Source organism: Pseudophryne corroboree, unplaced genomic scaffold (assembly GCF_028390025.1).
Source record: "Pseudophryne corroboree isolate aPseCor3 unplaced genomic scaffold, aPseCor3.hap2 scaffold_2385, whole genome shotgun sequence".
NCBI lineage: Eukaryota > Metazoa > Chordata > Amphibia > Anura > Myobatrachidae > Pseudophryne > Pseudophryne corroboree.
In genome coordinates, this window is record NW_026969040.1 from 20,217 (window position 1) to 43,271 (window position 23,055).

Sequence of the window (23,055 nt, forward strand, 5' to 3'; positions counted from 1 at the left end):
ATTTTATAAAAAACTGCTAGGAAGCACAATTTAGCAGTGGGTTGCAGAGAAAAAAAATATGCTGGCAGAAAAATCCAATTGAGTGATTAAACAGCTCTTCATTTTCTGGCTTTATTTTTATGCTAACAAATTTGTTCTCTGAAAAGTGTCCACAAAGCCAAGTCTCTGATTAACACCTTTGTAGGGATGGTTTTTCACCTATTACTAAATTAAACTTGCTTCATTGGAAAGGCAGCAAGATGCATCCTCATTTCAATGTTTACTGAAATAATACAGGTTGACACCAGGAAACATTAACGCCACTGCATCCTTGCTGCTTTCTCATGTGGAAGTCTGTTTAATGTGAAAACAAGGTGATATCTAATTAGCACACAGGTAAGGAATTAAGAAAATCTTTATTTAAGGGTGAAGATGTTTCTCACAAAATCGTTGCCCCAATGCATCATTGAAATTCAAGCTGGAAAGATGATTTTAATATATCACTTGTACATTTTGTATTGCTCTTCTGGTGACAATGTAGTTTGTTTTTGTCAATTACAATTTTAATAATAGGGTAAAGAAAATTAAGTGGATTTTTAAAAGAAAACAATACTGTCAATATACTATCAAAACAAATTAAAATGGTAAAAGTTATTGTACTTTAAGTAAAAATAAAAGAGCCAAAATATCAATCCCAGTTTTGGATTACTTTAATTAACAAAAAAAATGCATATAGCAAAGGATAGTTTCAATCTGCCTACCTCTGGGTTATGGGCCCAGCATGCTTCCATTGCAGTACTCTGCTGCACATGTAAGTGCAAGAGATCCTGAAGCACTCACTCATCATGGGAAAGTACCAATGTGTTTCTTCATTGGTTGATGGAAGAAACATCTTACAAAAGCTCTCCAGATTATTGACTTTTTAAAGTTTTTCTAGGAAACGTTCTAGATGAATGCTTATTAGCCTTTGTCAGTATGGACTTTTGCAAAGTGTCTCTGTGGTGCAATTGGTTAGTGTGTAAGGCTATTAACCAAAAGGTTGGTGGTTCAATCCCACCCAGGGACGTAATTGACCTTGTTATCAGATTTTGGTGATCTTTAAGTAGACAAGTCAAATTTCATACCCCCTGTTATTGTGTAGGGTACCTGGCCTTCTCAGATGTAATCAGAGTTAGATTTGATTCAGTGATTTTATAAAAACATCTAGGAAGCACAATTTAGCAGTGGGTTGCAGAGAAAAAGAAATATGCTGGCAAAAAAATCAAATTGCGTGATTAAACAGCTCTTCATTTTCTGGCTTTATTTTTATGCTAACAAATTTGTTCTCTGAAAAGTGTCCACAAAGCCAAGTCTCTGATTAACACCTTTGTAGGGATGGTTTTTCACCTATTACTAAATAAAACTTGCTTCATTGGAAAGGCAGCAAGATGCATCCTCATTTCAATGTCTACTGAAATAATACAGGTTGAAACCAGGAAACATTAACGCCACTGCATCCTTGCTGCTTTCTCATGTGGAAGTCTGTTTAATGTGAAAACAAGGTGATATCTAATTAGCACACAGGTAAGGAATTAAGAAAATCTTTATTTAAGGGTGAAGATGTTTCTCACAAAATCGTTGCCCCAATGCATCATTGAAATTCAAGCTGGAAAGATGATTTTAATATATCACTTGTACATTTTGTATTGCTCTTCTGGTGACAATGTAGTTTGTTTTTGTCAATTACCATTTTAATAATAGGGTAAAGAAAATTAAGTGGATTTTTGACAGAAAACAATACTGTCAATATACTATTAAAACAAATTAAAATGGTAAAAGTTATTGTACTTTAAGTAAAAATAAAAGAGCCAAAATATCAATCCCAGTTTTGGATTACTTTAATTAAAAAAAAAAAAGCATACAGCAGAGGATAGTTTCAATCTGCCTACCTCTGGGTTATGAGCCCAGCATGCTTCCATTGCTGTACTTTGCTGCACATGTAAGTGCAAGAGATCCTGAAGCACTCACTCATCATGGGAAAGTACCAATGTGTTTCTTCGTTGGTTGATGGAAGAAACATCTTACAAAAACTCTCCAGATTATTGACTTTTTAAAGTTTTTCTAGGAAACGTTTTAGATGAATGCTTATTAGCCTTTGTCATTATGCACTTTCGCAAAGTGTCTCTGTGGCGCAATCAGTTAGTGTGTACGGCTATTAACTAAAAGGTTGGTGGTTCAATCCCACCCAGGAATGTAATTGATCTTGTTATCAGATTTTGGTGATCTTTAAGTAGACAAGTCAAAATTTCAAACCCCCTCTTATGGTGTAGGGTACCTGGCCTTCTCTGATGTAATCAGAGTTAGATTTGATTCATTGATTTTATAAAAACAGCGAGGAAGCACAATTTAGCAGTGGTTTGCAGAGAAAAAAATATGCTGGCAGAAAAATCCAATTGAGTGATTAAACAGCTCTTCATTTTCTGGCTTTATTTTTATGCTAACAAATTTGTTCTCTGAAAAGTGTCCACAAAGCCAAGTCTCTGATTAACACCTTTGTAAGGATGGTTTTTCACCTATTACTAAATTAAACTTGCTTCATTGGAAAGGCAGCAAGATGCATCCTCATTTCAATGTCTACTGAAATAATACAAGTTGACACCAGGAAACATTAACGCCACTGCATCCTTGCTGCTTTCTCATGTGGAAGTCTGTTTAATGCGAAAACAAGGTGATATCTAATTATCACACAGGTAAGGAATTAAGAAAATCTTTATTTAAGGGTGAAGATGTTTCTCACAAAATCGTTGCCCCAATGCATCATTGAAATTCAAGCTGGAAAGATGATTTTAATATATCACTTGTACATTTTGTATTGCTCTTCTGGTGACAATGTAGTTTGTTTTTGTCAATTACCATTTTAATAATAGGGTAAAGAAAATTAAGTGGATTTTTGAAAGAAAACAATACTGTCAATATACTATTAAAACAAATTAAAATGGTAAAAGTTATTGTACTTTAAGTAAAAATAAAAGAGCCAAAATATCAATCCCAGTTTTGGATTACTTTAATTAACAAAAAAAAAGCATATAGCAGAGGATAGTTTCAATCTGCCTACCTCTGGGTTATGGGCCCAGCATGCTTCCATTGCTGTACTCTGCTGCACATGTAAGTGCAAGAGATCCTGAAGCACTCACTCATCATGGGAAAGTACCAATGTGTTTCTTCGTTGGTTGATGGAAGAAACATCTTACAAAAACTCTCCAGATTATTAACTTTTTAAAGTTTATCTAGGAAACGTTTTAGATGAATGCTTATTAGCCCTTGTCAGTATATACTTTTGCAATGTGTCTCTGTGGCGCAATCAGTTAGTGTGTACGGCTATTAACCAAAAGGTTGGTGGTTCAATCCCACCCAGGTACGTAATTGACCTTGTTATCAGATTTTGGTGATCTTTAAGTAGACAAGTCAAATTTCATACCCCCTGTTATTGTGTAGGGTACCTGGCCTTCTCAGATGTAATCAGAGTTAGATTTGATTCAGTGATTTTATAAAAACATCTAGGAAGCACAATTTAGCAGTGGTTTGCAGAGAAAAAGAAATATGCTGGCAAAAAAATCAAATTGCGTGATTAAACAGCTCTTCATTTTCTGGCTTTATTTTTATGCTAACAAATTTGTTCTCTGAAAAGTGTCCACAAAGCCAAGTCTCTGATTAACACCTTTGTAGGGATGGTTTTTCACCTATTACTAAATTAAACTTGCTTCATTGGAAAGGCAGCAAGATGCATCCTCATTTCAATGTCTACTGAAATAATACAGGTTGAAACCAGGAAACATTAACGCCACTGCATCCTTGCTGCTTTCTCATGTGGAAGTCTGTTTAATGTGAAAACAAGGTGATATCTAATTAGCACACAGGTAAGGAATTACGAAAATCTTTATTTAAGGGTGAAGATGTTTCTCACAAAATTGTTGCCCCAATGCATCATTGAAATTTAAGCTGGAAAGATGATTTTAATATATCACTTGTACATTTTGTATTGCTCTTCTGGTGACAATGTAGTTTTTTTTGTCAATTACCATTTTAATAATAGGGTAAAGAAAATTAAGTGGATTTTTGAAAGAAAACTATACTGTCAATATACTATTAAAACAAATTAAAATGGTAAAAGTTATTGTACTTTAAGTAAAAATAAAAGAGCAAAAATATCAATCCCAGTTTTGATTACTTAAATTAACAAAAAAAAATGCATATAGCAAAGGATAGTTTCAATCTGCCTACCTCTGGGTTATGGGTCCAGCATGCTTCCATTGCAGTACTCTGCTGCACATGTAAGTGCAAGAGATCCTGAAGCACTCACTCATCATGGGAAAGTACCAATGTGTTTATTCGTTGGTTGATAGAAGAAACATCTTACAAAAACTCTCCAGATTATTGATTTTTTAATGTTTTTCTAGGAAACGTTCTAGATGTATGCTTATTAGCCTTTGTCAGTATGTACTTTTTGCAAAGTGTCTCTGTGGCGCAATTGGTTAGTGTGTTCGGCTATTAACTAAAAGGTTGGTGGTTCAATCCCACCCAGGGATGTAATTGATCTTGTTATCAGATTTTGGTGATCTTTAAGTAGACAAGTCAAAATTTCAAACCCCCTCTTATGGTGTAGGGTACATGGCCTTCTCTGATGTAATCAGAGTTAGATTTGATTCATTGATTTTATAAAAACAGCGAGGAAGCACAATTTAGCAGTGGTTTGCAGAGAAAAAAAATATGCTGGCAGAAAAATCCAATTGAGTGATTAAACAGCTCTTCATTTTCTGGCTTTATTTTTATGCTAACAAATTTGTTCTCTGAAAAGTGTCCACAAAGCCAAGTCTCTGATTAACACCTTTGTAAGGATGGTTTTTCACCTATTACTAAATTAAACTTGCTTCATTGGAAAGGCAGCAAGATGCATCCTCATTTCAATGTCTACTGAAATAATACAAGTTGACACCAGGAAACATTAACGCCACTGCATCCTTGCTGCTTTCTCATGTGGAAGTCTGTTTAATGCGAAAACAAGGTGATATCTAATTATCACACAGGTAAGGAATTAAGAAAATCTTTATTTAAGGGTGAAGATGTTTCTCACAAAATCGTTGCCCCAATGCATCATTGAAATTCAAGCTGGAAAGATGATTTTAATATATCACTTGTACATTTTGTATTGCTCTTCTGGTGACAATGTAGTTTGTTTTTGTCAATTACCATTTTAATAATAGGGTAAAGAAAATTAAGTGGATTTTTGAAAGAAAACAATACTGTCAATATACTATTAAAACAAATTAAAATGGTAAAAGTTATTGTACTTTAAGTAAAAATAAAAGAGCCAAAATATCAATCCCAGTTTTGGATTACTTTAATTAACAAAAAAAAAGCATATAGCAGAGGATAGTTTCAATCTGCCTACCTCTGGGTTATGGGCCCAGCATGCTTCCATTGCTGTACTCTGCTGCACATGTAAGTGCAAGAGATCCTGAAGCACTCACTCATCATGGGAAAGTACCAATGTGTTTCTTCGTTGGTTGATGGAAGAAACATCTTACAAAAACTCTCCAGATTATTAACTTTTTAAAGTTTTTCTAGGAAACGTTTTAGATGAATGCTTATTAGCCCTTGTCAGTATATATTTTTGCAATGTGTCTCTGTGGCGCAATCAGTTAGTGTGTACAGCTATTAACCAAAAGGTTGGTGGTTCAATCCCACCCAGGTACGTAATTGACCTTGTTATCAGATTTTGGTGATCTTTAAGTAGACAAGTCAAAATTTCAAACCCCCTGTTATGGTGTAGGGTACCTGGCCTTCTCTGATGTAATCAGAGTTAGATTTGATTCAGTGATTTATAAAAACAGCTAGGAAGCACAATTTAGCAGTGGGTTGTAGAGAAAAAGAAATATGCTGGCAGAAAAATCCAATTGAGTGATTAAACAGCTCTTCATTTTCTGGCTTTATTTTTATGCTAACAAATTTGTTCTCTGAAAAGTGTCCACAAAGCAAAGTCTCTGATTAACACCTTTGTAGGGATGGTTTTTCACCTATTACTAAATTAAACTTGCTTCATTGGAAAGGCAGCAAGATGCATCCTCATTTCAATGTCTACTGAAATAATACAAGTTGACACCAGGAAACATTAACGCCACTGCATCCTTGCTGCTTTCTCATGTGGAAGTCTGTTTAATGTGAAAACAAGGTGATATCTAATTAGCACACAGGTAAGGAATTAAGAAAATCTTTATTTAAGGGTGAAGATGTTTCTCACAAAATCGTTGCCCCAATGCATCATTGAAATTCAAGCTGGAAAGATGATTTTAATATATCACTTGTACATTTTGTATTGCTCTTCTGGTGACAATGTAGTTTGTTTTTGTCAATTACCATTTTAATAATAGGGTAAAGAAAATGAAGTGGATTTTTGAAAGAAAACAATACTGTCAATATACTATTAAAACAAATTAAAATGGTAAGAGTTATTGTACTTTAAGTAAAAATAAAAGAGCCAAAATATCAATCCCAGTTTTGGATTACTTTAATTAACAAAAAAAAATGCATATAGCAGAGGATAGTTTCAATCTGCCTACCTCTGGGTTATGGGCCCAGCATGCTTCCATTGCTGTACTCTGCTGCACATGTAAGTGCAAGAGATCCTGAAGCACTCACTCATCATGGGAAAGTACCAATGTGTTTCTTCGTTGGTTGATAGAAGAAACATCTTACAAAAACTCTCCAGATTATTGACTTTTTTAAGTTTTTCTAGGAAACGTTTTAGATGAATGCTTATTAGCATTTGTCAGTATGTACTTTTGCAAAGTGTCTCTGTGGCGCAATCAGTTAGTGTGTACGGCTATTAACCAAAAGGTTAGTGGTTCAATCCCACCCAGGGACGTAATTGACCTTGTGATCAGATTTTGGTGATCTTTAAGTAGACAAGTCAAATTTCATACTCCCTGTTATTGTGTAGGGTACCTGGCCTTCTCTGATGTAATCAGAGTTAGATTTGATTCAGTGATTTTATAAAAAAAAGCTAGGAAGCACAATTTAGCAGTGGGTTGCAGAGAAAAAAAATATGCTGGCAGAAAAATCCAATTGAGTGATTAAACAGCTCTTTATTTTCTGGCTTTATTTTTATGCTAACAAATTTGTTCTCTGAAAAGTGTCCACAAAGCCAAGTCTCTGATTAACACCTTTGTAAGGATGGTTTTTCACCTATTACTAAATTAAACTTGCTTCATTGGAAAGGCAGCAAGATGCATCCTCATTTCAATGTCTACTGAAATAATACAGGTTGACACCAGGAAACATTAACGCCACTGCATACTTGCTGCTTTCTCATGTGGAAGTCTGTTTAATGTGAAAACAAGGTGATATCTAATTAGCACACAGGTAAGGAATTAAGAAAATCTTTATTTAAGGGTGAAGATGTTTCTCACAAAATCGTTGCCCCAATGCATCATTGAAATTCAAGCTGGAAAGATGATTTTAATATATCACTTGTACATTTTGTATTGCTCTTCTGGTGACAATGTAGTTTGTTTTTGTCAATTACCATTTTAATAATAGGGTAAAGAAAATGAAGTGGATTTTTGAAAGAAAACAATACTGTCAATATACTATTAAAACAAATTAAAATGGTAAAAGTTATTGTACTTTAAGTAAAAATAAAAGAGCCAAAATATCAATCCCAGTTTTGGAATACTTTAATTAACAAACAAAAAAATGCATATAGCAGAGGATAGTTTCAATCTGCCTACCTCTGGGTTATGGGCCCAGCATGCTTCCATTGCTGTACTCTGCTGCACATGTAAGTGCAAGAGATCCTGAAGCACTCACTCATCATGGGAAAGTACCAATGTGTTTCTTCGTTGGTTGATAGAAGAAACATCTTACAAAAACTCTCCAGATTATTGACTTTATTAAGTTTTTCTAGGAAACGTTTTAGATGAATGCTTATTAGCCTTTGTCAGTATGTAGTTTTGCAAAGTGTCTCTGTGGCGCAATCAGTTAGTGTGTATGGCTATTAACCAAAAGGTTGGTGGTTCAATCCCACCCAGGGACGTAATTGACCTTGTTATCAGATTTTGGTGATATTTAAGTAGACAAGTCAAAATTTCACACCCCCTCTTATTGTGTAGGGTACCTGGCCTTCTCTGATGTAATCAGAGTTAGATTTGATTCAGTGATTTTATAAAAACATCTAGGAAGCACAATTTAGCAGTGGGTTGCAGAGAAAAAGAAATATGCTTGCAAAAAAATCAAATTGCTTGATTTAACAGCTCTTAATTTTCTTGCTTTATTTTTATGCTAACAAATTTGTTCTCTGAAAAGTGTCCACAAAGCCAAGTCTCTGATTAACACCTTTGTAGGGATGGTTTTTCACCTATTACTAAATTAAACTTGCTTCATTGGAAAGGCAGCAAGATGCATCCTCATTTCAATGTCTACTGAAATAATACAGGTTGACACCAGGAAACATTAACGCCACTGCATCCTTGCTGCTTTCTCATGTGGAAGTCTGTTTAATGTGAAAACAAGGTGATATCTAATTAGCACACAGGTAAGGAATTACGAAAATCTTTATTTAAGGGTGAAGATGTTTCTCACAAAATTGTTGCCCCAATGCATCATTGAAATTCAAGCTGGAAAGATGATTTTAATATATCACTTGTACATTTTGTATTGCTCTTCTGGTGACAATGTAGTTTTTTTTGTCAATTACCATTTTAATAACAGGGTAAAGAAAATTAAGTGGATTTTTGAAAGAAAACTATACTGTCAATATACTATTAAAACAAATTAAAATGGTAAAAGTTATTGTACTTTAAGTAAAAATAAAAGAGCAAAAATATCAATCCCAGTTTTGATTACTTAAATTAACAAAAAAAATGCATATAGCAAAGGATAGTTTCAATCTGCCTACCTCTGGGTTATGGGTCCAGCATGCTTCCATTGCAGTACTCTGCTGCACATGTAAGTGCAAGAGATCCTGAAGCACTCACTCATCATGGGAAAGTACCAATGTGTTTTTTTTTTTTTTAATAAGGTAATTTTTATTCACAAACTGAAGAATAAGGTACAGACATTGCAGATCATCACAATATCACAACAATAAATCTTTCGGCTCAAGACAGACCTCCAATATTGGAGGAAATTCACATTCAAGGGATATCAGAACATGACCATGAGGGAATTACACATACTTTCTTGCTGTACAGATTATTTGGGCCTGCAAGATCCGTAGCCATCAATATAAATCCTCATACATTTTTATATTTACGCCCTTAAGCTAACCAATAAGAACATAACATCAACAGGGGAAAAACAAAAAACAAAAAACAAAACCTGAAGCAAGGTGAGAAGGGATAATCTGATTCCGGACCACAGTAATTATGCGGATAAACAGGCGGCTCCACAGGGCTCAACCGCCAAGCATCTCACTTATGTCACTAAGCAGTAAATATTTGGCAAGTTAGCATTTCAGTGCCCTCTATATTTGCGGGGTCATGTGCGCATGGGGGGAGTCAAGCCATGGAGACCAGACCTTTTCAAATTTGGCTGATGCGTTCTGTTTCATATATATATATCTTTCCTTAATTATTGTATCATTAATTAGGGTCTTAAGCCCAGACACCGAAGGGGCTCTGGGGGCCATCCATAGCCTCGCAATGCAAACCTTAGCCAAGGCACATACATTACTGGCATAGAGACCCCTTGAAACAGACAGAGAGGATGAGCATCCCATCCCCAGAATACAGAACTGAGGGGTAAGCACTCCGCCAGTTACTCCTGTACTTTCCAGGATTGACCCGACCCCCAACCAGAACACCCTCAGCCTCGGACAATCCCACATTAGATGCCAAAATGTTCCGACCTCCCCCCCGCATTTAGGACAAAGGCCAGATCCGCCCGTACCGAAAGTAGCTAGTCTAGCCGGAGTCATATATGTCCTGTGTAAAATGAAGAATTGAATCTGCTGAAATCTAAGAGATTTGGTAACTTTGGCAGGGTATTCCAGAGCGAGGGCCCAGTCCTCTTCAGTTATTAAACCCATATCCTCCTCCCATTTTCCTCGGAGACGTGTCAGAGGGTCCGCATGGAGCTTAGCAAGTAAATATCCATACGCACAGGAGACCATCTTAGCTCGACCCAAAGTAGCCACAAAGGTCTTGATGGGAAATGGGAGGATACGTGGGGGGGACTCAGCAAACTGGGACTGGAGGGCGTGACGAAGCTGGAGATATCTGAAAAAATAGGAATTGGGTAACCCAAACTCATCTTTCAGTTGCTGAAAGGATTTGAGTACCCCATCTAGGTAGAGTTGGGAAATAGAAACCACAGATCTAGGGGCCCACACCTCCCGCCCCTCAAGCGCGTGTAGTTCAGGGAGCCAGTCAGAGTACCATAGGGGGGTATCAGGGTCCAAACCATCGTATCCCAAGAGGACTCTCAGGGCCTGCCATATTTTTAATGCCTGGAAAATAATAGGGGGAAGAAACCGAGATATGCTCCCACTCAACAGCACCTGCACAGGAGAGAGGTGAGGAAAGTAGGAGCGAATAAACTCACAGTGTAAGGAGTTAACCCCAGAATCTTGCGCCCACACACTAATATGAGTCAGCTGGGCAGCATAGTAATACATCTGAAAATTAGGCAGAGCCAGGCCACCGTCAGAGCGCTGCCTGGTAAGGGTATTTAGCTGTATCCTAGAACGTTTGTTAGCCCATATCAAAGAGGATAGAACACTATTTAATTTTCTAAAGAATAGCGGATAAATATATACCGGGGACTGGAGAATAATGTATAAAAGTTTGGGGAGTATAATCATTTTAATGAGATTGACCCTGCCAGACACCGTCAGTGGAAGCTTACACCAAGCTTTGGATTTGCCCATAATCCACTGCATGGCTGGGTCCAGGTTCAGAGGGACAAAATCGGAAGGGTCACTAGTTATTTGAATCCCGAGGTATTTAAATTGTATCGTCCAACGTAGTGGCAGGGGGATTTTGGGAATAGTAGGGGGGGGGCCTATGGCTGGCATGATGTACGATTTAGACCAGTTAATTCTAAGTCCCGAGTGATCACCAAAGCACTCAATCACCCGTAGCAGAGTGGGCATTGACTTGGTGTAATCTCGCAAGAACAGCAACATGTCGTCAGCATAAAGAGCTATTCTATCCTCACGTGAGCCCGTACTGATTCCCACAATATCTGGGTGTGATCTTATCAGACAGGCCAGGGGCTCAATGGCCAAGGCAAACAGTGCGGGGGATAGGGGGCAGCCTTGTCTAGTCCCACGGGATAGCTGGAAAGAGGGGGATACATAGCCGTTCACCAAGATCCTGGCACTCGGATGTTGATACAGTAGTTTAGTCCAACTGATAAAGTTGGGTCCAAAGCCCATACGAGCCATCACCTCCCATAAATAAGCCCATTCAACGCTGTCAAAAGCCTTGGCCGCGTCTAGCGAGACCACAGCCGAGTCAGAAGGGGAGTCATGTGGGAGTTGCAGAATGGTATATAGTCTACGTAGATTAATAGATGTGGACTTCCCTGGCATGAAGCCAGTCTGATCCGAGTGAACGAGGGAGGTGATCACTGTGTTAAGCCGTACTGCCAATATCTTTGCCAGGATCTTAGCATCGGTGGGAATCAGGGAAATCGGCCTATAGGAGTCTGGAGACCCAGGGTCCTTACCGGGCTTTGGAATCACTATTATAATTGCCTCTGACATAGAGAGGGGAAGCTCATTATTGGCAAATATATCCAAGTATAGGGCATGGAGTCTGGGTCCAAAGAAATCTATATGAGTTTTGTAAACCTCAGAGGGAATCCCGTCACACCCCGGAGCCTTGCCATTAGGGGACATACCAATGGCCGCAGTCACCTCCTCGAGCGTCAAGGGCGCCTCCAGCAGCTCATAGGCCTCAGGGGAGAGTGCGGGCAACGCAATATCCCCCAGGTAGTGCGAGATGTCAAGAGTAGAGCACGTCAATTGTGAGCTATAAACACCAGAGTAGTAAGATCTAAACAACTGCGCAATGTCCGGCGTGGTGTCAACAAAGGAGCCATCCCCATCGGACATCTGGGTGATCGTAGACCCAGGCCGATCGTAGTGTATCAGACGGGCCAGGAGTCCCCCCGTCCTATCAGCCTGCATATAAATATTAGTGGCCTTGAAAAGGAGGGAGCGTGAGTTTTTGTCGGACAGGTGGGCCATCCAAGCCGACTGAGCCACTAGCCAGCGTACCTTCGTAGTGGGGGCACCATCTAGCAGGTATTGGGACTCTAGTTCCCTGGCGTCCCTTTCAAGGGCCTGTTCCTTCTCCCTGGAGGATACTTTATGAGCCGCTATGCGTCCAATATATGAACCTCTCAAAAAAGCCTTAAATGAATCCCAAACTATCGTAGCCGGGGCTGACCCTACATTATCGTTAAAGTACCCCCCCCATTGAGTCTCGAGGTCACTGCAGTCACCAAGCTGGGTCAGCCAAGAGGGGTGCAGCTTCCAATAAGAGTGCCCCCTCTGACTTCCCACAGCGATAGTCATCAACATGGGGGAGTGGTCTGAGACCCCTCGGGCCTCATAATGAATGTCAATGATCCCCGGGACAAGGGCAGGGGACACTAGCATCAGGTCAATCCTGGAAAAGGAGCCATGAGCACTGGAAAAACAGGAGAACTGGCGGGCCGTAGGGTGACGGAGCCTCCACACATCAACCCACTGCAAGCTATCCAAGAAATCTGCAAACTTAGTAGGGCCACCACTCGCCAGCGCAACACTCGGGGAGTGCCATCGATCCAAGGACAAATCTAGGATGTTATTAAAGTCACCCAGGCATATCACTGGGGTAGTGGGAGATGAAGCGATGAAAGAGGCAGCCTGCTGCAACACAGCATATGAAAAGGGAGGGGGGACATACACCGCTAATATGTAATAGGGCTGGGAGCTCAGTTTACATTCCATAAATACAAATCTTCCATATGGGTCAGTTTTGATCGACAGTAATTCAAATTGCACTGATTTTTTAATCAGAACCGAGACACCCCTAGAAAAGGAAGAGTGAGAGGCGTGGTAAGCCCATCCCACCCAGGCCCGGCGTAAAGACAATAACCTATGTCCCTCTAAGTGGGTCTCACTGAGGCATGCAATGTCCGGGTCATATTTCTTAATCATATTTAAAACCAGAGATCGTTTGATTTTGTTATTCAGACCTCGGACATTCCATGCCAACAGCTTCAGATTAGTCATGACTCCATGTAGACTCTATGTGTCTCCCGGATAGACATTTCCCAGAATACAACTGAGAACCAACATCAGTAATACCAGTAACACATGACGTACATAAACCCAGCATTATAATCCATAGCGTCTGAATTAATAAACATCCTTGCTTCAAAAAAAACTCAGGTAAGAAAAATAACAAACTAAAGAAAGAAAACCAAAAACAGCAGCAAAGAGAGCCGCAACTAGCAGCTTCCCAATTATCCCTCCCCTCCCCGTATACCCCCCAGAACACCGGCATACTTATATCCCAAACCAACAACCCAAACTACCAAGTGCTGAGTAGGCCTAGATTCTCAACTAAACCTCTAACCAACACCACTTGGACGGTAAGTCTTGAGCCACCAATGCAAAGGAGGGGGGCTCCCCGATCTAAGATCGTTCCCTCCGATAGCCCAGACCCAGCTCCTGCAACTCAGGAGATCAGTCCGGAGCCAGCTGTCGAGCACCCGGCGCAAATCTGTCCAGCCATTGTGCCGCTTCCCTGGGGGAATTAAAAAACTTGGTCTCCCCGTCCGCCACAACTCGGAGCCTTGAAGGAAACAGCATGGAATACGGAATGTTGAGGTCTCGCAGACGCCGTTTAATGGGCATAAACTGGGCTCTGTCCTTCTGGACGTCTGCGGCAAAGTCCGGGAAGGCCGACACCTTGACTCCATTACGGACCAGCGGGCCCTTTGTGCGACCTAGGCGAAGAACTGAGTCCCGGTCCTTATAATGTAGGAATTTGGCAATGAAGGTGCGAGGAGGGGCACCAGGAGGTAGTGGCCGAGATGGTATCCTATGTGCACGCTCCACCGCAAATTGGGCCATAAAGGACTCAGCACCATACATCTCCTTGAGCCAAGATTCGAGGAAGTCCTCCGGCTGCGAGCCCTCTTCTCTTTCAGGTAGGCCCACAAATCTGACATTGTTCCTACGCAGTCTTCCCTCCATGTCCAAAAGCTTAGTCTGGAGGGAGGAGACTTGTTGGGTCACCGTGGATACGGACTGCTTCAGGGGTCCACACATATCTTCCAGGTTGGAGACCCTTGTCTCCGCCTCACCCACTCTCTCACGAATGCGCTGGACATCTTGTCGGAGTAAGGATAGGTCACACTGCACCTTCTCCATCTTGTCGGAGAGACGTTGCTCACTGCCAGCTATAGCCTCCAGCACCTGTTGAATAGACGGCGCCTCCGCCACCCCCGGGGAGCCAGCCGCAGACACGGAGGGGGAATCAGAATGGGTAGGAGAGGGAGCCGACGACACCTTGGGTGTGGGTTGTCTGGCATATCTTTCTAGCTTGGCCGCAGCCGCACTTTGGCCTCCCTTAACCATATTGAACAGGAGCAGTCACAACCACCCTAGGGCAGTGTGTTCCGTGTAGAAGTATAATGAGAAGGCGGTAGGAGCGAGGACGCCCTCAATTAGTGGCGGGAAGCAACCGTGCCCAGTCCTTATATCAAAATATCAATGGATAGAAAATACAGGCTTGTGTAGAAGTAGCAGCAATATGTACAGTAATATTGAAGAGGGAGAATCTTGCAGCAACTTCGGAAGGCAAGGGCAGGATGTCGGTGCGTAGCACACTGAAGGATATTAGTGCAGTATAGCGACGCAGTCAGTTCCAATTACTAATGCATCTCTTATGTGGTAGAATGGGAGAGCTGTGCAGCAAAAGACACCTGACTGTGCTTCCAGCAGTATGTTGAGTCAGTATAGGTAGTATAGATACTGAGAGGCTGAGAGTGAGTGAGCAACTGATAGTGAGGTCCCAAATAGCAAAGGCTCACTGGTCACAGGAGAGTTCCATCAGGCAGCCCATCAAATGTGCAGGCATTAGCAGCAGCCTTTATCATTCACTCCCAAAATGGCCGCAGTGTCCCTTCCTCTTCCCCTTCCCCAGGAGTACCTGTTTGTTCTCCCGTCTTCAGGGTCACTTCAGGGACCCAGGTTACAGCCCTGGAGGCAGAGGAGAGGCTATCTCCCCCCCACAGTCCTTTTGCGGGCTCCGGCAGCAGCGGCAGCCCGCCGCTCGAGCTCCGGGTGTCCCGCGATCGAGGCCGCCAAAATCGAGGCCGGGGATCCGGAGAACTTGTAGGCCGCAGGGCCGGATGTCGGTGAGAGCCGCGTCTACGGGACCCGGAGAGCACGGATAGGGACGCCCGGCAGTGCCCAGCAGTGCAGGGTGAGCGATTCGGCCGGGTAGGAGCACCAGAGGGAATAAGGATGGGTATCAGGAGTTTGGTGGCCGGGGAGCTCCCGAGACCTGCTGCCTACTCCTTAGCCGTCGTGGCCACGCCCAAGTACCAATGTGTTTATTCGTTAGTTGATGGAAGAAACATCTTACAAAAACTCTCCAGATTATTGATTTTTTAATGTTTTTCTAGGAAACGTTCTAGATGTATGCTTATTAGCCTTTGTCAGTAGGCACTTTTTGCAAAGTGTCTCTGTGGCGCAATCGGTTAGTGTGTTCGGCTATTAACCGAAAGGTTGGTGGTTCAATCCCACCCAGGGACCTTATTAAACTTGTGATCAGATTTTGGTGATATTTAAGTAGACAAGTCAAAATTTCAAACCCCCTCTTATGGTGTAGGGTACATGGCCTTCTCTGATGTAATCAGAGTTAGATTTGATTCAGTGATTTTATAAAAAACAGCTAGGAAGCACAATTTAGCAGTGGGTTGCAGAGAAAAAAAATATGCTAGCAAAAAAAATCCAATTGAGTGATTAAACAGCTCTTCATTTTCTGGCTTTATTTTTATGCTAACAAATTTGTTCTCTGAAAAGTGTCCACAAAGCCAAGTCTCTGATTAACACCGTTGTAGGGATGGTTTTTCACCTATTACTAAATTAAACTTGCTTCATTGGAAAGGCAGCAAGATGCATCCTCATTTCAATGTCTACTGAAATAATACAGGTTGACACCAGGAAACATTAACGCCACTGCATCCTTGCTGCTTTCTCATGTGGAAGTCTGTTTAATGTGAAAACAAGGTGATATCTAATTAGCACACAGGTAAGGAATTAAGAAAATCTTTATTTAAGGGTGAAGATGTTTCTCACAAAATCGTTGCCCCAATGCATCATTGAAATTCAAGCTGGAAAGATGATTTTAATATATCACTTGTACATTTTGTATTGCTCTTCTGGTGACAATGTAGTTTGTTTTTGTCAATTACCATTTTAATAATAGGGTAAAGAAAATGAAGTGGATTTTTGAAAGAAAACAATACTGTCAATATACTATTAAAACAAATTAAAATGGTAAAAGTTATTGTACTTTAAGTAAAAATAAAAGAGACAAAATATCAATCCCAGTTTTGGATTACTTTAATTAACAAAAAAAAAATGCATATAGCAGAGGATAGTTTCAATCTACCTATCTCTGGGTTATGGGCCCAGCATGCTTCCATTGCAGTACTCTGCTGCACATGTAAGTGCAAGAGATCCTGAAGCACTCACTCATCATGGGAAAGTACCAATGTGTTTCTTCATTGGTTGATGGAAGAAACATCTTACAAAAACTCTCCAGATTATTGACTTTTTAAAGTTTTTCTAGGAAACGTTCTTGATGAATGCTTATTAGCCTTTGTCAGTATGTACTTTTTGCAAAGTGTCTCTGTGGTGCAATTGGTTAGTGTGTAAGGCTATTAACCAAAAGGTTTGTGGTTCAATCCCACCCAGGAACGTAATTGACCTTGTGATCAGATTTTGGTGATATTTAAGTAGACAAGTCAAAATTTCAAACCCCCTCTTATTGTGTAGGGTACCTGGCCTTCTCTGATGTAATCAGAGTTAGATTTGATTCAGTGATTTTATAAAAAACAGCTAGGAAGCACAATTTAGCAGTGGGTTGCAGAGAAAAAAAATATGCTGGCAAAAAAAATCCAATTGAGTGATTAAACAGCTCTTCATTTTCTGGCTTTATTTTTATGCTAACAAATTTGTTCTCTGAAAAGTGTCCACAAAGCCAAGTCTCTGATTAACACCTTTGTAGGGATGGTTTTTCACCTATTACTAAATTAAACTTGCTTCATTGGAAAGGCAGCAAGATGCATCCTCATTTCAATGTCTACTGAAATAATACAAGTTGACACCAGGAAACATTAACGCCACTGCATCCTTGCTGCTTTCTCATGTGGAAGTCTGTTTAATGCGAAAACAAGGTGATATCTAATTAGCACACAGGTAAGGAATTAAGAAAATCTTTATTTAAGGGTGAAGATGTTTCTCACAAAATCGTTGCCCCAATGCATCATTGAAATTCAAGCTGGAAAGATGATTTTAATATATCACTTGTACATTTTGTATTGCTCTTCTGGTGACAATGTAGTTTGTTTTTGTCAATTACCATTTTAATAATAGGGTAAAGAAAATGAAGTGGATTTTTGAAAGAAAACAATACTGTCAATATACTATTAAAACAAATTAAAATGGTAAAAGTTATTGTACTTTAAGTAAAAATAAAAGAGCCAAAATATCAATCCCAGTTTTGGATTACTTTAATTAACAAAAAAAAAGCATATAGCAGAGGATAGTTTCAATCTGCCTACCTCTGGGTTATGGGCCCAGCATGCTTCCATTGCTGTACTCTGCTGCACATGTAAGTGCAAGAGATCCTGAAGCACTCACTCATCATGGGAAAGTACCAATGTGTTTCTTCGTTGGTTGATGGAAGAAACATCTTACAAAAACTCTCCAGATTATTAACTTTTTAAAGTTTTTCTAGGAAACGTTTTAGATGAATGCTTATTAGCCCTTGTCAGTATATACTTCTGCAATGTGTCTCTGTGGCGCAATCAGTTAGTGTGTACGGCTATTAACCAAAAGGTTGGTGGTTCAATCCCACCCAGGTACGTAATTGACCTTGTTATCAGATTTTGGTGATCTTTAAGTAGACAAGTCAAAATTTCAAACCCCCTGTTATGGTGTAGGGTACCTGGCCTTCTCTGATGTAATCAGAGTTAGATTTGATTCAGTGATTTTATAAAAACATCTAGGAAGCACAATTTAGCAGTGGGTTGTAGAGAAAAAGAAATATGCTGGCAGAAAAATCCAATTGAGTGATTAAACAGCTCTTCATTTTCTGGCTTTATTTTTATGCTAACAAATTTGTTCTCTGAAAAGTGTCCACAAAGCAAAGTCTCTGATTAACACCTTTGTAGGGATGGTTTTTCACCTATTACTAAATTAAACTTGCTTCATTGGAAAGGCAGCAAGATGCATCCTCATTTCAATGTCTACTGAAATAATACAAGTTGACACCAGGAAACATTAACGCCACTGCATCCTTGCTGCTTTCTCATGTGGAAGTCTGTTTAATGTGAAAACAAGGTGATATCTAATTAGCACACAGGTAAGGAATTAAGAAAATCTTTATTTAAGGGTGAAGATGTTTCTCACAAAATCGTTGCCCCAATGCATCATTGAAATTCAAGCTGGAAAGATGATTTTAATATATCACTTGTACATTTTGTATTGCTCTTCTGGTGACAATGTAGTTTGTTTTTGTCAATTACCATTTTAATAATAGGGTAAAGAAAATGAAGTGGATTTTTGAAAGAAAACAAAACTGTCAATATACTATTAAAACAAATTAAAATGGTAAAAGTTATTGTACTTTAAGTAAAAATAAAAGAGCCAAAATATCAATCCCAGTTTTGGAATACTTTAATTAACAAACAAAAAAATGCATATAGCAGAGGATAGTTTCAATCTGCCTACCTCTGGGTTATGGGCCCAGCATGCTTCCATTGCTGTACTCTGCTGCACATGTAAGTGCAAGAGATCCTGAAGCACTCACTCATCATGGGAAAGTACCAATGTGTTTCTTCGTTGGTTGATAGAAGAAACATCTTACAAAAACTCTCCAGATTATTGACTTTATTAAGTTTTTCTAGGAAACGTTTTAGATGAATGCTTATTAGCCTTTGTCAGTATGTACTTTTGCAAAGTGTCTCTGTGGCGCAATCAGTTAGTGTGTATGGCTATTAACCAAAAGGTTGGTGGTTCAATCCCACCCAGGGACGTAATTGACCTTGTTATCAGATTTTGGTGATATTTAAGTAGACAAGTCAAAATTTCAAACCCCCTCTTATTGTGTAGGGTACCTGGCCTTCTCTGATGTAATCAGAGTTAGATTTGATTCAGTGATTTTATAAAAACATCTAGGAAGCACAATTTAGCAGTGGGTTGCAGAGAAAAAGAAATATGCTTGCAAAAAAATCAAATTGCTTGATTTAACAGCTCTTAATTTTCTTGCTTTATTTTTATGCTAACAAATTTGTTCTCTGAAAAGTGTCCACAAAGCCAAGTCTCTGATTAACACCTTTGTAGGGATGGTTTTTCACCTATTACTAAATTAAACTTGCTTCATTGGAAAGGCAGCAAGATGCATCCTCATTTCAATGTCTACTGAAATAATACAGGTTGACACCAGGAAACATTAACGCCACTGCATCCTTGCTGCTTTCTCATGTGGAAGTCTGTTTAATGTGAAAACAAGGTGATATCTAATTAGCACACAGGTAAGGAATTACGAAAATCTTTATTTAAGGGTGAAGATGTTTCTCACAAAATTGTTGCCCCAATGCATCATTGAAATTCAAGCTGGAAAGATGATTTTAATATATCACTTGTACATTTTGTATTGCTCTTCTGGTGACAATGTAGTTTTTTTTGTCAATTACCATTTTAATAACAGGGTAAAGAAAATTAAGTGGATTTTTGAAAGAAAACTATACTGTCAATATACTATTAAAACAAATTAAAATGGTAAAAGTTATTGTACTTTAAGTAAAAATAAAAGAGCAAAAATATCAATCCCAGTTTTGATTACTTAAATTAACAAAAAAAATGCATATAGCAAAGGATAGTTTCAATCTGCCTACCTCTGGGTTATGGGTCCAGCATGCTTCCATTGCAGTACTCTGCTGCACATGTAAGTGCAAGAGATCCTGAAGCACTCACTCATCATGGGAAAGTACCAATGTGTTTATTCGTTAGTTGATGGAAGAAACATCTTACAAAAACTCTCCAGATTATTGACTTTTTTAATGTTTTTCTAGGAAACGTTCTAGATGTATGCTTATTAGCCTTTGTCAGTAGGCACTTTTTGCAAAGTGTCTCTGTGGCGCAATCGGTTAGTGTGTTCGGCTATTAACCGAAAGGTTGGTGGTTCAATCCCACCCAGGGACCTAATTAAACTTCTGATCAGATTTTGGTGATATTTAAGTAGACAAGTCAAAATTTCAAACCCCCTCTTATGGTGTAGGGTACATGGCCTTCTCTGATGTAATCAGAGTTAGATTTGATTCAGTGATTTTATAAAAAACAGCTAGGAAGCACAATTTAGCAGTGGGTTGCAGAGAAAAAAAATATGCTGGCAAAAAAAATCCAACTGAGTGATTAAACAGCTCTTCATTTTCTGGCTTTATTTTTATGCTAACAAATTTGTTCTCTGAAAAGTGTCCACAAAGCCAAGTCTCTGATTAACACCGTTGTAGGGATGGTTTTTCACCTATTACTAAATTAAACTTGCTTCATTGGAAAGGCAGCAAGATGCATCCTCATTTCAATGTCTACTGAAATAATACAGGTTGACACCAGGAAACATTAACGCCACTGCATCCTTGCTGCTTTCTCATGTGGAAGTCTGTTTAATGTGAAAACAAGGTGATATCTAATTATCACACAGGTAAGGAATTAAGAAAATCTTTATTTAAGGGTGAAGATGTTTCTCCCAAAATCGTTGCCCCAATGCATCATTGAAATTCAAGCTGGAAAGATGATTTTAATATATCACTTGTACATTTTGTATTGCTCTTCTGGTGACAATGTAGTTTGTTTTTGTCAATTACCATTTTAATAATAGGGTAAAGAAAATGAAGTGGATTTTTGAAAGAAAACAATACTGTCAATATACTATTAAAACAAATTAAAATGGTAAAAGTTATTGTACTTTTAGTAAAAATAAAAGAGACAAAATATCAATCCCAGTTTTGGATTACTTTAATTAACAAAAAAAAATGCATATAGCAGAGGATAGTTTCAATCTACCTATCTCTGGGTTATGGGTCCAGCATGCTTCCATTGCAGTACTCTGCTGCACATGTAAGTGCAAGAGATCCTGAAGCACTCACTCATCATGGGAAAGTACCAATGTGTTTCTTCATTGGTTGATGGAAGAAACATCTTACAAAAACTCTCCAGATTATTGACTTTTTAAAGTTTTTCTAGGAAACGTTCTTGATGAATGCTTATTAGCCTTTGTCAGTATGTACTTTTTGCAAAGTGTCTCTGTGGTGCAATTGGTTAGTGTGTAAGGCTATTAACCAAAAGGTTGGTGGTTCAATCCCACCCAGGAATGTAATTGACCTTGTGATCAGATTTTGGTGATATTTAAGTAGACAAGTCAAAATTTCAAACCCCCTCTTATTGTGTAGGGTACCTGGCCTTCTCTGATGTAATCAGAGTTAGATTTGATTCAGTGATTTTATAAAAAACAGCTAGGAAGCACAATTTAGCAGTGGGTTGCAGAGAAAAAAAATATGCTGGCAAAAAAAATCCAATTGAGTGATTAAACAGCTCTTCATTTTCTGGCTTTATTTTTATGCTAACAAATTTGTTCTCTGAAAAGTGTCCACAAAGCCAAGTCTCTGATTAACACCTTTGTAGGGATGGTTTTTCACCTATTACTAAATTTAACTTGCTTCATTGGAAAGGCAGCAAGATGCATCCTCATTTCAATGTCTACTGAAATAATACAAGTTGACACCAGGAAACATTAACGCCACTGCATCCTTGCTGCTTTCTCATGTGGAAGTCTGTTTAATGCGAAAACAAGGTGATATCTAATTAGCACACAGGTAAGGAATTAAGAAAATCTTTATTTAAGGGTGAAGATGTTTCTCACAAAATCGTTGCCCCAATGCATCATTGAAATTCAAGCTGGAAAGATGATTTTAATATATCACTTGTACATTTTGTATTGCTCTTCTGGTGACAATGTAGTTTGTTTTTGTCAATTACCATTTTAATAATAGGGTAAAGAAAATTAAGTGGATTTTTGAAAGAAAACAATACTGTCAATATACTATTAAAACAAATTAAAATGGTAAAAGTTATTGTACTTTAAGTAAAAATAAAAGAGCCAAAATATCAATCCCAGTTTTGGATTACTTTAATTAAAAAAAAAAAGCATACAGCAGAGGATAGTTTCAATCTGCCTACCTCTGGGTTATGAACCCAGCATGCTTCCATTGCTGTACTTTGCTGCACATGTAAGTGCAAGAGATCCTGAAGCACTCACTCATCATGGGAAAGTACCAATGTGTTTCTTCGTTGGTTGATGGAAGAAACATCTTACAAAAACTCTCCAGATTATTGACTTTTTAAAGTTTTTCTAGGAAACGTTTTAGATGAATGCTTATTAGCCTTTGTCAGTATGCACTTTCGCAAAGTGTCTCTGTGGCGCAATCAGTTAGTGTGTACGGCTATTAACTAAAAGGTTGGTGGTTCAATCCCACCCTGGGATGTAATTGATCTTGTTATCAGCTTTTGGTGATCTTTAAGTAGACAAGTCAAAATTTCAAACCCCCTCTTATGGTGTAGGGTACCTGGCCTTCTCTGATGTAATCAGAGTTAGATTTGATTCATTGATTTTATAAAAACAGCGAGGAAGCACAATTTAGCAGTGGTTTGCAGAGATAAAAAATATGCTGGCAGAAAAATCCAATTGAGTGATTAAACAGCTCTTCATTTTCTGGCTTTATTTTTATGCTAACAAATTTGTTCTC

At 39.0% G+C, this 23,055-nt stretch overlaps 2 non-coding genes across 2 annotated transcripts; both read left to right on the forward strand.

Moving 5' to 3' along the window:
- The first annotated feature begins 15,701 nt into the window (after positions 1-15,701).
- TRNAN-AUU (transfer RNA asparagine (anticodon AUU)) lies at positions 15,702-15,775 on the forward strand. Its single transcript has one exon. It is a non-coding gene; the product is annotated as a tRNA-Asn (tRNA).
- A 4,606-nt stretch (positions 15,776-20,381) lies between these two features.
- On the forward strand, positions 20,382-20,455 carry TRNAN-AUU (transfer RNA asparagine (anticodon AUU)). The gene has a single exon. It is a non-coding gene; the product is annotated as a tRNA-Asn (tRNA).
- Positions 20,456-23,055: the final 2,600 nt, after the last annotated feature.